We start from the raw sequence: 18,269 nt of genomic DNA on the forward strand, positions 1-18,269 counted from the left end.
TGACTGTGGAGAGCTTTGATTTCTTTTTTTGAAAACTGCCTGTTCGTATTGTTCAATGGTTTATCAATTGAGGAATGACTCTTATTTTTATAAATTTGACTTAGTTCTCTACTGAGTATATATATGAGAAATAAGACCTTTATTAGAAAAACTAAATTTTTTTTAATATTAATTCATTATAATGTAGTTTTCTTTTAATTAGTTCTATTTTTATTTTTGCTTTGTTTGAGATCATGATTGCTACCCCAGTCTTTTTTTTTTGTTTAGCTGAAGCATATAGGATTTTCCTCCAGCCCTTTATTTTACCTCTCTGTATGTTGTTCTGTTTCAAGTGTATCTCTTGTTAACAATATGTTGTTGAATTCTGGTTTCTAATCTATTCTATTATCTGCTTCTGTTTTATGGGTGAGCTCATCTTATTCACATTCCCAGTTACAATTTTTAACTGTATATTTTCCTTCACCTAATTTTTTTCTTTCTCTTTTTCTCCTGTCCCTCTTTAAAAATCTATTTTGCTTCTAACTACTGCTTCGCTTAATCCACCCTCCTTTTTTATCACACTGTTCCCCCCCCTTATCTTTTTTTCCTTTTATTTCCCTATTGGTAAGTTACTTTTCTATATACAACTCTGTAGGTGTGTGTGTGTGTGTGTGTGTGTGTGTGTGTGTGTGTGTGTGTGTGTGTGTATTCTTCCTTCTTTGAACCATTTTCAATGAAAATGAGGTTCAAACGTTGCCTGCCACCCTTCCACTTAAAAAAAATGTTTTAAGTATCCATTTCTCTCATTTCTAGAGTTGATTTATGAATGTCACATCATTCTTGTCTGTCTCTGAATTCATGCTGCTAGGAGAAAACTTACTGAAACATGTGGGAAGGAAAGAAGGAAAGTAGCTCTTAGGTGACCTATTAAGGTATAGATTACCACCATCCTCCCAATTAGCCAGGCTAACAAACCTAGTTGTTAATTCCTCATTCTCCTCCCCCCATATCCAGATGTCAAATCCTGTCATTTCTACCTTTATAACACATCTCATATATGCACCCTTTTTTCCTTTGACATTGGACCACCCTAGTGCAGGCTCTTACCACGTCATCCCTGAAATATTCCAATAGTTGAATAGATGGTTCTCTGTGCCTCAGTTATCTTCCTGCTCCTTTCCATCATTGTTTGGGAGGCTCTGAAGGAAAGTATGGGAGAGAAGAGGTATCAGACTGACTACCAAACTGAAGGTCTACAGAGCCGTTGTGCTGACGTCATTGTTGTATGCCTGTGAAACATGGACAGTCTACCAGTGCCATGCCAGGAAACTGAATTGCTTCCATTTGAACTGTCTTAGGAAGATTCTGAAGATCACTTGACAGAATAAGGTACCAAACATGGAAGTCCTTACTAAACTGTCAAGTATTCAAACTATGCTTCAGAGAGCTCAACTCTGATGGCTGGTCATGATGTTTAAATGCAAAATTCACGTTTGCCAAAAAGACTATTTTATGGAGAACTCGCATGGGGCAGGCGATCACATGGTGGTCAGAAGAGGCAATATAAGGACACTCTCAATGTCTCTTTCAAGAACTTTGGAATTGATTTTGTGACATGGGAGTCACTAGCACGGGACCACTCAGCATGGTGTGTCCACATTAGAAAAGGTGCTGTGCTCTATTAGCATCGCAGAATTGAAACAGTACAAAGGAAACGTAGGATGTGCAAATTTGGAGTATCCACCCCAAATGTTCACAGAGACTATCTGTGCCCAATCTGTGGTAGAGCATTCTGAGCTCATATTGGTCTGGTCAGCCACAAGTAGACACATTGAAACTTGACTTTATCATGGTGGTGTCATTTTGGTCCTCTTTGAGAACTAAGGACAACAACCATCTCAGCTGTCAAGTTGATCTTCCTCACTTTGACTTTAAAAACCCTTTATGACCTGGCCCCTTCTCAGTTTTTCAGTCTTCTTACATCTTCTAAGGACAAGCCACATGGTCTAATGTGATCCACAAGATACCAAGAAACCTAGACAAAGGCACCTAGTAGGTGAACCCACAGTGGGAAATGTCTAAAAAGACATGGACAAGACATAAACAAAGATGTGAGTGGGTTGTGCTGGACCTGAAGTCAGGGAACTTGGCTTAAATTCTTGGCTCAAGCCACTTACTAACAGTGTCACTTTAAGCAAATCATTTAACTTTTCTGCACTTCACTCTCCTCACTGGTAAAAGTGAAGGCATTGAATTCGCTGGAATCTGAGGTATTTACTTTTTGAAAGAGTATAATGAATGAACTTTACAGGTATGAGTTTATGATCTATATCACAAATTCTTAAAGGCAGCAAAATATCCATAGTGACTAGAACATTAAGTGTTTCATAAATGTCTGTCAAATTGTTGAATTAAATTATTACAGTCAATTTTCTGTTTTCCAAGAGTGAGTTATCCACAATGCTGGTTATCTTCGGCAAATATGTAATTCCAACTTGACTGCCCTTGTTATACAGCATATTTCTTGGTTAATTTTTGCAATGATCCATTACTATATTTGGATACTTAAAATTCATTCTAATATGAGTTTTAATAGAGTGATATTAAGAAGGTAAATTTGTCCCAACCTTAAATATCATATTCTTCTCCTAGTCCAAATTCTAAGCCAAATGACTTTTACTTTATTACCTAATTTGTTATTCCTGAGTTATTTAGAAATGAGTACTTTTAAACTCAGTATACTCTCTTGTTATGGCATAGAAGCACATATATATGTGTGTGTGTGTGTGTGTGTGTGTGTGTGTGTATACACTTATTTTAGTATAAATTTTGGTATCTATTTAGTATAAATTATGTATGTATACATACAAACATATGTATGTATATATGTTTATGTTTGTGTGTATGTTTGTGTGTAGATAGATAGTCACTTAGCACAGAGTCCAAACTGAAGAGAGATTCTCTATTGATGGTGAGGTTTTCCAGATGCTTTTATTTGCAAATGATACTTGGCTACTACATGAGTCACTGGAATAAACAGTGAGAGATTGGTGTAACTATCCACAAAGGAAAACAAAGAAAGCCTGTTGCTTAACCAAGGATGGGAGGGCCAAATCCAGCCTACTGTCTATTTTTATATTGCCAATGAGTTTAGCTAAAGGTGGTTCAGAAACAGGCAGTGGGACAAATTATATATACATACATACATATATACATACATACATACCCACAGTTCAGCCATGTATGTATGTGTATGTGTGTGTGTATGTGTAACAGTTTCTGTTTATAGTCAATCTTCAACTCTCTGGAGTAATGTTCCTACAAAATAACACAAAAATAAAAAATGCAAATGTTGATACAACATCGAGTCTGAGGGAAATTAGTTTCTTTTGACCACCAAAAACTGTAATCTTTTGCTAAAGATTTCTGAAAAAAAAACACTATTTTGCATACAATTCTTCATAACAAAACATTAATTCTGACATTATGCACTATTTCTAACAAAATAACCATGAATTAATCCATAAAATATAGTAATAAAGACAGACAACATATAAATAATTTTTTCTGAGTAGTAATTCCCAATAATTCTGTGATCTATTACGCTAAAATCTCAATTACAAAAACAAAACAAAACAAAGCATTGATTTCAGATAACATTCACTTTTGAGAACTTGTGAAATCAACAATACCATACATACTTCTTCCTTTTTGTGGATATGATGAATTGTCTTTTGTTAGTACCAAACTCATACCCGACAGTGGCTGCAGACATTCTGGCATGAAGTTCATCTAATACCTTTATTTTCTCACTGAGCCACATCACTGACTTTGAATGCCTGGGCTTAGATCCCAAAGGACTTGTACTACCTTTGGGAACATAATTGCATTACAAAACTTGAGTTTTGAAGGCAAACAGTAAAAATGTGCAACAAATGAGTGGAGGAGTTCTTTACAATGGTAGGATGAATAAGACCAGTGAAGCTCCTAGTAGGATACCAGCCTTTCCAGAAACTTTCACACATCATGCCTCTCATTTTTTTCTCCACAGCACAGAGCCACAAATGTATGTGGCTGCCAATGTGAAAGTGAAAGAGGCTACTAGTAAATCACACAAATACTTGAAGTTACTAAAATGAAACACAAATGTTGAAAAGTGAATTGACAGTATATTATACACAGTTGTGTGTATATATACATATGCAAATATATATACACATGCATACATATGTGTATACATATATACACAGAATGTATAATATATAGTGTATGCATGTTTATATACACATATAGATGTACATATAGATGGTATATACATACATTTTCTTGTTATAGTATATAATATATACAAAAACTATATGTATAATATATACATATACATATAGAACTGTATATAATATGTACAAAAATTATCATACATTCATACATAGAGCTGAAACATATGTATGTGTGTATGTATTTATAATTTTTTCCCATCCCTTTCTGTACCACCTGTTAGCTAAGTTCACTAACCATACAAAAACAGACAGCAGACTAGATTTGGTCCTCCCAGCAACAATCTAGAGAAAAGGCTTTTTTTTTTTTTAAAAACATGTGGATAATTAGCCCAATCTCTTTGGAGATCTTACTGATCTCATTTAGGAGACTACATTGTTCCAGGGCTTGATGTAGTTAGTCAAGTATCATGTGCACAGAAAAACATCTAGAGGACCTTATCATCAGCAGGGAATCTGTCTTCAATTTTGGACTCTATAACAAACAACAACTTTTATTTTTAATGTTTATTTATTTATTTATTGTTAGTTTTCAACATTTATTTCCACAAAATTTTGAGTTCCAAATTTTCTCCCCATCTTCCCACTCCCACCACCCTATCACACCTTGCTACTGATTACCCCTTCTCTGAAAATGCCCTCCCTTCTATCACACCCCTCCCTTCCCTTATCCCCATCTTCTCTCTTTTCTTATAGGGCAAGATTGATTTCTATACCCATTACCTGTATTTCTTATTTCCCAGTTGTATGCAAAAGCAATTCTCAACATTTGTTCCTAAAACTTTGAGTTCCAAGTTCTCTTCCTTCCTCCTTCCCTACCCATCCCCACTGAGAAGGCAAGCAATTCAATATAGGCTATATATGTGTAATTTTGCTAAAGACTTCCATAATAGTCATGTTGTATAAGACTAACTATATTTCCCTCCATCATATCCTGCCCTCCATTTATTCTATTTTGACCTTGTCCCCCCCAAAACTGTTTACTTCTAATTACTCCTTCCTTCCATTTGCCCTCCCTTCTATCATCCCCCCCCTCACTTGTCTCCTTCTCCCCCACTTTCCTGTACTGTAAGATAGATTTTCATACCAAATTGAGTGTGCATGTTATTCCCTCCTTAAGCCAAATGTGAAAAGAGTAAGCTTCACTTTTTCCCTCTCACCTCCTCCCTTTTCTCCTCCATTGAAAAAGCTTTTTCTTGCCTCTTTTATGAGATAATTTGCCCCATTCCATTTCTCCCTTTCTCCTCCCAATATATTCCTCTCTCACCCTTTAATTTTATTGTTTTAAGATATCACTCCTTCTTATTCAACTCATCCTGTGCTCTCTGTCTATTTGTGTATGTGTGTGTATGTGTATAATCCCTCCAACTACCCAAATATTGAGAAAAATCTCAAGTTACAAATATTATCATTCCATGTAGGAATATAAACAATTCAACTTTAGTAAGTCCTTTGTGATTTCTCTTTCCTGTTTATCTTTTCATGTTTCTCTTGATTCTTATGTTTGAAAGTCAAATTTTCTTTTAAACTCTGGTCTTTTCATCAAGAATTCTTGAAAGTTCTCTATTTCATTGAATGACCATTTTTTCCCCTGAAGTATTATCATACTTACTTTTGTTGGGTAGGTGATTCTTGGTTTTAATTCTAGTTCCTTTGACTGCTGGAATATCCTATTCCATGCCCTTCGATCCCTTAATGTAGAAGCTGCTAGATCTTGTGTTATCCTGATTGTATTTCCACAATATTTGAATTGTTTCTTTTTAGCTGCTTGCAATATTTTCTCCTTAACCTAGGAGCTCTGGAATTTGGCTACAATATTCCAAGGAGTTTTTCTTTTCAGATCTCTTTCAGGAGGTGATTGGTGGATTCTTTCAATATTTATTTTGCCCCCTGGTTCTAGAATCTCAGGGCAGTTTTCCTTGATAATTTCATGAAAGATGATGTCTAGGCTCTTTTTTTGATCATGACTCTCAGGTCGTCCCATAATTTTAAAATTGTTTCTTCTGGATCTATTTTCCAGGTCAGTTGTTTTTCCAATCAGATATTTCACATTATCTTCGATTTTTTTTTCATTCTTTTGGTTTTGTTTTGTAATTTCTTGGTTTCCCATAAAGTCATTAGTTTCCATCTGCTCCATTGTAATTTTTCTTGGTAGCTGTTTTTTATTTTTATTTATTTATTTTCAGCATTCCAAAATCACTACCATACAACCTAGATTTTTTTCTTTCTCTACCTCCCCCCCAACTTTCCCCTCCATCCCCAAGACAGCATACAATTTTATATAGGTTATTCACATACATTCTAATTAAATACATTTTCACCAAAGTCATGTTGTATAGAAGAATTAAAATGAATGGGAGAAATCATGTAACAAACCAAAATATAATACAAAAGAAAATGATCTGCTACAATTTGAGATTGAATTCCATAGTTCTTTCTCTGGATATGGAAGGCATTTTGCCTTAATAGGCCACTGGAAATTTTTAAGTCCTTGCATTGCAATGAAGTTCTAAGTCTAACAGAAAAATTCTTTGCACACTGTGGTTGTTGCTGTGTACAAAGTTCTCCTTGATCTGCTTGTTTCACTCAGCATCAGATCATATAAATCTTTCCAGGTATCTCTGAAGTCTTCCTGTTCATCATTTCTTACAATACAATAGTATTCCATTACATTCATATACCATAGCTTATTCAGCCTTTCCCCAGTTGATGGGCATCCCCTTGATTTCCAGTTTTTGGCCACCACAAAGAGAGTTGCTATAAATATTTTTGTACATGTTGGACCCTTTCCCATTTTTAAGATCTCATGGGGATACAGCCCTAGAAGTAGTGTTGTTGGGTCAAAGGGTATGCACATTTTTGTAGCCCTTTGGGCATAGTTCCAAATTGCTCTCCAGAATGGCTGGATCAGCTCACAGCTCCACCAACAATGCATTAGTGTTTCAACTCTTTCACATCTCCAACATTTATCATCTTCCTGTTTTGTCATGTTTGCCAGTCTGTTAAGTGTGATGTGGAATCTCAGAGTTGTTTTGATTTGCATCTCTCTAATCAATAAACATTTAAAGCATTTTTTTCATATGATTATAGATATTTTTCATTTCTTTCTCTGAAAACTCCTCGTTCATATCCTTTGACCACTTATCATTTGGGGAATGACTTGTATTCTCATACATTTGACTCAGTTCTCTATATATTTTAGAAATGAGGCCTTTATCACAGACACTAGTTGCAAAAATTCTTTCCCAGTTTTCTGCTTCCCTTCTAATCTTGGTTGCACTGGATTTTGTTGTGCAAAAACTTTTCAGTTTAATATAATCAAAATTATCCATTTTGCCTTCATAATGCTTTCTATCTCTTCTTTAGTTACAAATTTTTCCCTTCTCCATAAATATGTTAAACACGCTATTCCTTGCTCTATTAATTTATTTATAATATCAATCTTTATACCTAGATCATGTACCCATTTGAACTTTATTATTGTATATGGTTTCAAGCATTGGTCTATGCCTAGTTTCCACCACACTTTTATCCAGTTTTCCCAGCAATTTTTGTCAAACAATGAGTTCTTATCCCAGAAGCTGGGGTCCTTGGGTTTATCAAACAGTAGATTGCTATATTTGTTGCCTACTGTGTCTTGAGTACCTAGCCTATTCCACTTGTCTACCCTCCTGTTTCTTAGCCAGTACCAAGTGTTTTTGGTAACTGCTGCTTTATAATACAATTTGAGATCTGGTAGAGCTAGGCCACCTTCCCTAGCATTTCTTTTCATTAGTTCCCTTGCTATTCTGGATCTTTTGTTCTTCCAGATGAATTGTGATATTATTTTTTTCCAGATTTAGGAAATAATTATCAGGTGGTCTGATTGGTATGGCACTGTATAAGTAAGTTAATTTAGGTAGAATTGTCATTTTTATTATATTGGCTTGGCCTACGCATTGAACAACTGATGTTTTTCCACTTACTTAGATCTAACTTTATTTGTGCAACAAGTATCTTGTAATTGTGTTCATATAGTTCCTTGGTTTGTTTTGGCAGGTAGACACCCAAATATTTTATAGTGTCTACCCTAACTTTAAATGGGATTTCTCTTTCTATCTCTTGCTGTTGGGTTTTGTTAGTAACATATAGAAATGCAGAAGATTTGTGTGGGTTTATTTTGTAACCTGCAACTATGCCAAAGTTGTTTATCATTTCAAGTAGTTTTTTACTTAATCTCTAGGATTCTCTAAGAGTATCATCATATCATCTGCAAAGAGTGATAACTTAGCTTCTTCTTTGCCTATTCTAATTCCTTCAATTTCTTTATCTTCCATTCTAATTATGAAAGAACTATTTTCTTCAGTGAACTTTTGAACTTCCATTTCCATTTGGCTAATTCTGCTTTTTAAAGCTTTCTTCTCCTCATTGGCTTTTAGAACCTCTTCTGCCAATTTTCTTCAGCATTTTTTTGGGTCTCCTTTAGCAAGCTGTTGACTCCCTTTTCATGATTTTCTTGTAAATACTTCAACTTTAGTAAGTCCCTTATGATTTCTCTTTGCTGTTTACCTTTTCATGCTTCTTTTGATTCTTGTGTTTGAAAGTCAAATTTTCTTTACAGCTCTGGTCTTTTCATCAAGAATGCTTCAAAGTCTTCTATTTCATTGAAAGACCATTTTTTTCCCCTGAAGTATTATACTCAGTTTTGCTGGGTAGGTGATTCTTGGTTTTAATCCTAGTTCCTTTGACTTCTGGAATATCATATTCCAAGCCCTTTGATCCCTTAATGTAGAAGCTGCTAGGTCTTGTGTTATCCTGATTGTATTTCCATGATACTTGAATTGTTTCTTTCTAGCTGCTTGCAATATTCTCTTCTTGACCAGGGAACTCTGGAATTTGGCCACAATGTTCCTAGGAGTTTCTCTTTTTGGATCTCTTTGAGGAGGTGATCAGTGGATTCTTTCAATATTTGTTTTGCCCTCTGGTTCTAGAATCTCAGGGCAGTTTTCCTTGATAATTTCATGAAAGATGATGTCTAGGCTCTTTTTTTGGTCTTGCTTTCAGGTAGTCCTATAATTTTTAAATTGTCTCTCCTGGATCTACTTTCCAGGTCAGTTGTTTTTCCAATCAGATATTTCACATTATCTTCCATTTTTTCATTCTTTTGGTTTTGTTTTGTGATTTCTTGGTTTCTCATAAAGTCATTAGCCTCCATCTGTGCCATTCTAATTTTGAAAGAACTATTTTCTTCAGTGAGCTTTTGAATCTCCTTTTCCATTTGGCTAATTCTGCTTTTGAAAGCATTCTTCTCCTCATTGGCTTTTTGAACCTCTTTTGCCAATTGAGTTAGCCTATTTTTCAAGGTGTTATTTTCTTCACCATTTTTTTGGGTCTCCTTTAGCAAGTTGTTGGCTCACTTTTCATGATTTTCTTGCATCTCTCTTATTTCTCTTCCCAATTTTTCCTCCACCTCTCTTACTTTATTTTCAAAATCCTTCTTGAGTTCTTCCATGGCCTGACACCATTGAATATTTCTTTTGGATGTTTGTGATACAGAAGCCTTGATTTCTATGTCTTTCCCTGATGGTAAGCATTGTTCTTCCTTATCTGAAAGGATGGGAGAAGATATTTGTTCACCAAGAAAGTAACCTTCTATAGTCTTATTTTTTTTTCTATTTTTTGGGCATTTTCCCAACCAGTTACTTGACTTTTGGGTCCTTTGTCAAGAGTAGGGTATACTCTAGGAATTTGTAAGATCTGAGTTCCTCCAAGGTGTCACAATCAAGCGTGTACAGTGCTCTGGGAGTAACAAGAGATTTTTCTGCCCAGAATCTTAGCAGTTTCCTCTCCACAGCCACCTGACCTCCCGTTCTGCCAAGCCAGCACTGGGGGCTGATTTTCAAATAAGCTGCATGGGCAGAGCAGCCATTCAGTGTGAGATAAAGATCAGCTGCCTCAGGGCCTCTATGCAGGGCTGAGATAATAATCTGCTCCTCTGTGCCCCTAGGGTTTTTACAATCCAACAATGAATGTGGGCTGCTGTAGGGCCTGCTGTGGGAACTGCTGCAGCCTGCTGGATGTGGCCTTTTCGGCCGCTGCCTAAGGCTGGAGCTATGGAAAGGCCCTTCTCCCTTCCCAGCCAGCTGAAAAAAACCCTGTCACTGACCTTTGATGCCTGTGGGTTGAGGGATCTGTGGACCCGCTGCTACTGTGACTGGAGATTCTGCCCCTGAGGTGTCCTCCTCCCAGAGCCATGCTGCACCACTTGGCCAAGGCTGGGCTGGGCTCCGCTAGGCGTCTGGTGCAACAGAAGATTCCCATGGGCCTTTCAGGTCACCCTGGGCTGGAAATCTCCTCCACTCTGTTGTTCTCCACTTCTGCTGCTCCAGAATTTGTTGAGAGTCCCTCTCTACAGGTATTTTATGGGCTGTGTGGGGAGAGCCTGCATATGTGTGTCTTTCTATTCAGCCATCCTGGCTCTTCCCTCAAGAGTTCCTGACCTTAAAGAGCTTATATTCCTATATCAGGGGTCAAGCAACATTTATTGATCACTTTAACAGTACACTAAGACTTGTATGTGATAGCTGCTACATTATTGTCTACCTACATAGGTTCCTTTAATCTGAATTATTAGTGTAGAAAGAAGATTGGAAATTTCTTTTGCTTCTTCTCTTCTAATCCTTCAGGACTGGATCTCTGTAAGTAGTTGGACCAGTAGGGTATTGTAAAAACAATTTAACAATTGAACTCAATAATTCCCCAAATATTTATTGAACATTTCTTTTGTACAGAATACTTTGCTAAGTACTGAAAGAGATAAAAAGGGAGTGGAATATAGTGGAGAGAATGTTAGTTTTAAATCAAAAAGACCTGATTTCAAATCCTACATCTCATAATTAACTAGTTGAGTAATGAAAGCAACTCATGACTTCTTTTATCCTCAGTCTCCTCATTTGAGAAGGGGGATGATGATACCGCTACTACCCAACCCACAGAGTTATTGCAAAAATTGAATGAAAGGATATATATAAAGCATTTTGGAAACCTCAGAACTCTATATAAATGTCAGGTATTGTTATTTAAAAATTTAGGAAAGACCTTATAGATTGGTAGGGGTATAGGACAATAACTATGATATATAACTTAATCTCTGCATGAGAGAATTATGAAGCAAAATGTTATGGGATATCTTAGGAGAAAGAGGCTTCTGTTTTCTCCAAGTTTATTACAAGACTTAATCAACTTCTGAATCACTTAATATCATTTAGCTTCATTATGCTAAATAGTTGTGCTTTCAAGGTCAACTAGATGAGTTTTTCGGAAAATGTTGCATTGCTCCAATCAGTTGGTTATTTACTTATTTTCAGAATTGGAGGTGGGGAGTTAAATGCCTGCATTATAGGAATGGACATAAAATGAACAGTTAACTAGAAAGTGCCAGCACAACTCTAGCAAAAACAGATCATACTAGACCAACTTTATTCATTTATTCATTTTTAAAAAGAGTTGACAAGAGTAGTCAATCAGGTGAACCCTATGGATATGAACTACTTAATTTTCAACAAATGATTTTACAAGTATTTTGGAAAAGATAGGAAATTGTACTCTAAACCATAGGTGGCCAATGTGGAAATTTGTTTTGCTTAGCTATGATTACTTATTAGGAGGGTTTTCTTTTTCCTTTTTTTCCCAATGAGGAGGAGAGGTGGAAGAAAGATACAATAAATTCATTTTAACTGAAAAACTAGACTAAATGAAAAACAGGTGGATTTATATATGGTTGAATTACCAGACCCAAAGTTTAATCTTTAATGTTTTGATATCATCTGGGGAGCATATTTCTAGTATAATACTATAGAATTAACATTTTTATCAATGACTTAGAGGTATAAATGCTTTGTTTAGAAAATTTGCCTATGGTGTAACACTTGAATGACAGTATCAGGATCTCACAATATCTGGACAGGTTAGATCATTGAGCCAAATTTGGTAAAATAGCATGTAGCAAGTATAAAATTAAAGTCTTACATTTGGGCAAAAATCAAACTCACAAGTGCAAGATGGAGGTATTGTAATTTATGATGGACTGCAAACTCAATATGAGTCAACAAAGTAATAAGGCAGTCAAAAAAAGCTAATGCTATCTTGGGCTTCATTTGGAATCATATCTGACACTAGGAAGGCAACAGAACCACTATGTTCTGCTGTTCTTGGTTCACATCTATTTGGATTACCATATTTCAGGAAGGACATCAGTAAGCTAAGGAGCATCTGGAGGAGAGGTAACATGATGATGAATAGTCTTGAGGTCATGTCTTATGAACATTAGTTGAATGAACTAAGTATGTTCAGCCTGGAGAAGAGAAGGTAGGAAAGGTGGTACATGACAGCTATCTTGAAGCATTTGATCATATGTATGAGGAGTTAGTCTCTGTTGCTTGGTCCCAGAAGGTAGGACAAGGTTTAATATATGGGAATTGAAAAAAGCTAAATTTAATTTGATTTAAGGAAAAACTTCAGAACAATTACAGAATTATCCAAATGTAAAATGGGTTTTCTTGAAAGGCAGTTGGTTCTCTCACATTTGAGGTACTCAGCAGTGGCTACATGACTACTTATAGAGAGAAAATTTTATTTGATAATTTTGAAAAATTTCACTTACTGGTTCAACTAGAGAGTATCTTTCAGCCCTTCAAACTCTGAGATTCTGTGGGGAGAAAAAAATGCCTCCAGTGGAAAAGATGCTGGTACTTGCTATTGAGGCACAGAGCACTTTTTGAGAGGGTTTCCTCTTTGTTATATACTGCAGAGTCACCAGGGCCTTTCTCATTAAACCAGAAGTGTCAAACACATTCACAGCCTTCCACACTCTCTTACGTGACCCAACAAGATTAAATTGTAATTGGTAAATATTAAGAAAACAAAATATTGGTAATATTAATATGTGATTTTTTTTAAGTCAAAGTGCGGTCTGAAGGGATCCTTATCATTTAGTCATTAGGGAAATCATTGAACTTGAGGGAAAATTCCAGCCTTGGGGAGAGAAGCATGGCATCCAAATTCAAACATAAACAAATATAAACCAGAAGCCAGGTTAGATCAGGAGCCAAGGTCTTTTCGGGAGCATCAAAACCTAAGCAGCAAAGATGGGAATGTGAAATTTGGATGTAGGAATGATGATATCAGGTAAAATAGTTGAAATTGATATAGCCATAAATGTAGCTATATGTGTCATGGCTATGTGCTAAGCACTTTACAATGATTTCATTTGATCCTCATAGCAACCCTGCAAGGTAGGTGCTATTATTATCCTCATTTTACAGATGAGGAAACAGAGGTTAACTGATTTTCTCAGGGTCATGCAGCTAGTTAGTATCCGAGACTGGATTTGAACTCAGGTCTAGTAGACCTAATTTGAGGTCTCATTCTTTATCCATTGAGAAACTTTGCTTCCTGACCCCTTAATGATTTCAGATGCTGAGAATAACATGTAAAAAAAGAAAGGGAATAAGTTCAGGAAAAGCTTTATTGGCAAATGGGAAAGAGCGGGGAGAGGAGAGAGAGAAAGGGTATTGATTTATAACTCAGACACACATACTAAAACAGAGTACAACTCATATAAGAGTAGTGATGTGTTGGGGAGTGCAGAAACATCATCCATTCAGCAGGAAGGGGTGTGCTCCTGCCAGAGGGGAGAGTACACTCCCAAATGCCCTTCTGAGAGGGGTTCTTATACTCTGATTTTGGAAGACCTCCCTTGGATCTGGTCAGGGCAAAATATTATTTGGGGTTTTTTTTTATCAGGAAGAAAAACAAGTTGGTGGCAGATAAAATATTGTTTTGGGGTTTTGTATATCAAAGAGGAAAACAAACTGGTGGTGGATAAAATATTTTGGGCACACAAGTACACTGATCTTAGAAAAATATTATTGTCAATATTTTTCCATAAATATGTTCTATAAATTTACAGCCTCCTTTAAGAGGATACTGTCATGATGGTCTCAAGACTACCAAGCCTAAGCTTATAATACCTACCATTGAGGTTATGGACTCAGAGAAATGGAAAAAAACATTGGATTTGGAGTAAAAGGAGACTTTCTTGGCAGTCCTGCCTCTGCCATTTCCCTGGGTGACCTTGCTCAAGTCACTTAACTTCACACGTTCTCAGTTTCTTCAACTATAAAAGAGGGTATTGGATTAAATTTCTTTTAAAGTTTCTTCTCTCAATCAATAATCCTATGATACTTTCTATAGGAATTATGAAACAAATATACAAAATCTTGACAATTTTAAAATGATTATTTATTACATAGATACCATTCTGGTATCGAGTAATCCGATTTCTTCTGGAAAGGTCATTTGCTTTGCAAAGCTCTGCACACCAAGCTCAAGGGAGCATTTATCTGGCAACCTAAATGTAGGCAAAGGAGCCAGGATCAGAATGTCAGAGAATTAATGTGAATCCATTTTTTTGACAGGGTTGCTCCTAAAACTCTGACTAGAGATCACAGTTCCCAAGGGAACCTAATACACGTATAGTGGAAGAAATGTCTCTGAGAGTCTAACCAGCAAGGTCCATGTTTAATTCACTCTTTCAATTCCCTAGGCAATGATTACATTTTACTGCAAAGTCGTGTGCAGGAAACTTCTGGCCTCTGCCTACTTATTTGAAGAGGAGTGGAATATTCTGTAAATCACTATTTAATAGACAGAATTCAAAAGTGGAATTGTTTGTCATTTCATCTCTAGGATACCATACAGTGTCACCTGGAAGAACATTCTGAGTAGTTTTAGTAGCTCATCTTGATGTAAATATGTGGAGTCCCTTAAGATTTATTTCCAGACACCAATGTTTCATCATATCAGCATTCCAGGCAGTTACCCTGCGTCATGCCAAGCAGTGAGTTAACATAACACTTCCCCTGGATTGGACAAAACTTTTAGATTCATTGCTGCTCAACAATTCTTATGTATTTTTCCACAAGGAAACATCATAGAAAATCAGCTCAGAAGCTAACCAGATAAATCTCCCGAATTTGTAGATTGATGCCTTGTATCCCAAATTCTTGCTGAATCAAAGCACTGCCCTTTGCAGTAGTTGGAATTTTGCCATTTTTGAAGTAGTAGATAGAAATAAAACTTGGCAAATGCCGGCTCCCTGGTCTGCTGTATTCTTTGCCACACTGCTTGATTTAAGGGAAATGTTAAGCTGCTTGTTGCCAAGGGTGACAATTTTTAGAGTGTTGAGATCAAACGTGCCTGACATCAGGAAACCTGAGGTTAAATTGGGTCCAAGTTCTGCCACTGGCTATATGGCTTTGTCTCTGAAACTCTCTATACCTCAGTTTCCTTCTCTGTAAGAAGGGAATATTTCCACTCTCTGCACCATAGTGTTTTTGAGGATGAAATGAGAAAATGTTTATTAGGAATAAAACCATTACCTTGTTAATTCAGGTACAATGTTGGGATGAAATGAATTATCTGTAGGTCATTGAACAGTTAAAAAAAAGTTTGCTCAGCTTCAACATAGCTAGTATTTGCAATAAAAATACACTGACACTTAGCTTTGGTAGATGCTACTCAGTAGTAGGTGGTACAGTGGACAGAGCTTGGAATCAGGTCTGGATTGGAAGGCTCATCTGGGTTTGGAATCAGGAAGACTCCTCTTCGTGAGCTGAAATTCAGCCTCAAACACTTACTAGTTACATGATCCTGGGCAAATCACTTAATCCTGTTTGCCTCAGTTTCCTCATCTGTAAAATGAGCTAGACAAGGAAATGGCAAACCAATGCAGCATCTTTGCCAGGAAAACTCCAGATGCGGTCATGAGGAGTTGGATATAACTGAAAAACAACTGAATTACAACAACACCAAAAACACTCTATACCACCAGCCTATCTTCACATAAAAATTCACCTGTTCAGCATGGAAAAGGTGGAATGACCTGTGTGATCTTTAGCCATTATTCAAGTTGGAGGAGCATGAACCTTACAGAGGTGGAAACATTTTTTTTCTTTTGCCCCTAGATGATCAAGAAGCCATTTCAGCACAGCCAGAGATTACCAGGAAGCTGCATCAAGGGAGATCCAACTTGATCCTTATCCACCTCTGGTCAATCAAGTCCTGACTTTGTTACCTTTTAGGAAAAAATTGCTCTTAACCCACCCTGGAAGGGAAGGGACACTGGTATATAGTAGTCCTACCACTGTATATAATCAGTCTATATTTATTAAGTGCCAAGTCATTGTGCTAAGAATTCAGGCTACAGGATAGTCTCTACCCTCAGAGTTTATAATCTAATGAGGGAGGTAACATGCAAACACATATATAAAAAGGAAGCTATTATAAGAGTTAAAATTCTTCCCCACCCATTAATAGGTCTCAGGTGGAACCCATTAAGGGAAGCTTGATTAGGGGAGGCTTGTTTTGTAGGAAAGCCAACACCTTTTGTTAATTGCTAGTGAGGCATTGAGTCATGAGGGTTGTGATGCCCTCTGGCTCTGAAAAGTGCTTACCATATACTCTGGGATGAGGTTTTGCTTTGGGGCTCACTCTTTGGAAAAAGGTTCTTGTGCCCATTGTGACTCTGGGTAGCCATTAAGGAGCCCCCCCATCCCCTTTGAAAAGCCAGATGTTGATGCTTCTCTCTGGTAACTATGTATGTATGTAATGGTCAGACAGTTGGATCTGTCTCTTGATCTGTGATGTATGTATTGCTTATGGTCAGACAGAAGCCCTGTCTCTTGGTCTTTATTTCTCTGTTTGTATTTTCTTGGTTGGTGAATGTAATTAAAGTATATTGTTGACCCCCGTTTGAGTTGCTTTCCTTAGAAGAGAAGATCTAAGAACTTGTGCCAGTAGGTCATCTGAATGTGTGTCAGGGTGCTTGCTGCAACAGCTACAGAATAATAGGAAATAATTAACATAAGGGAGGCACTGAAATTAAGAGGGGTTAGAGAAGGCTTTCTGGTAGAAGATAGAATTTTAATTGTGACTTGAAATCAGGAGGGTCAGCAGTCAGCATGAAGGAAGAAGAGCAATCCAGGTACAGGGTACAGCCAGAGAAAATGCCAGAGCCTAAAGATAGAGCGTTTTGTTTATAGAACCACCAGGAGAAGGCTAATGTCATTGTATTGTACTTAAGAGTATTATGCAGATATTGACTATTCTAATGACTTTTTCAGTCTTTACCTCTATATGGGTCCTAACTATTCTGCCAGAGATACTAATCTTCATGAAGAATAATTCTACGGGTAACCTTGACTTGTGGCATATCTTTTTCAGGAGCCATAGTAGCTAAAGTAGTTAAATCTCTTTTCAAGACGATACTAATAGGAATACTTTGCCCATGAAAGATGAGGCAAACAGGTAGGAAGGTTTTTCTCCAATTCACCATGTACAAAATTTTCTACTTAGTGAGCATTTGAGAAATACTTATGGTATGACTGAAACTAGCAAAAAGTATAAAATATCTACCTTAACAGGCAGTGTTTTACAGGTTTCTAACTGCTATATGTCTTTTCAATTAGCTTGCAATTACTGTAGGGGAGAAATTATATTTTATGCTATTTTAATATTCCCTACATTATTTGACATAGCCCTGAAAGCATAGCAGAATCTGAATAAGTGTTTAGGAATTAGACAATGCACATCTTTTGAACACAGTCCCTTAAAAGTGTATCCAAGGAAAGTATGTTGAATTGAGCATCAAGAGACATGGGTTCAAATCCCACCTCTGCTACTTACTACCTACATGAGTTCAAATGAATGATATAACTTCTCTGGGCCTCAGTTTTCACCTCTGTGAAATGAAGAGGTAGACTAGATGCTAAGTCAATATACAACAATAATGTCAACTTCCGTCAAGTTCTTATCACTATATCCTGTGATATGAACCTATTGATGACTTCATTTATGACTCTATACCTGCATTGCTGACTCATCTTCTCAAGACTTTTTTCTACCATGCCCCTGAGTCATGGTAGACTCCCCCATTCCCTTTCAGCTCCCTTTCATGTGTTATTTTCACTCAATAGA

This window comes from Notamacropus eugenii, chromosome 5 (genome assembly GCF_028372415.1).
Source record: "Notamacropus eugenii isolate mMacEug1 chromosome 5, mMacEug1.pri_v2, whole genome shotgun sequence".
In the NCBI taxonomy this organism is placed as follows: domain Eukaryota; kingdom Metazoa; phylum Chordata; class Mammalia; order Diprotodontia; family Macropodidae; genus Notamacropus; species Notamacropus eugenii.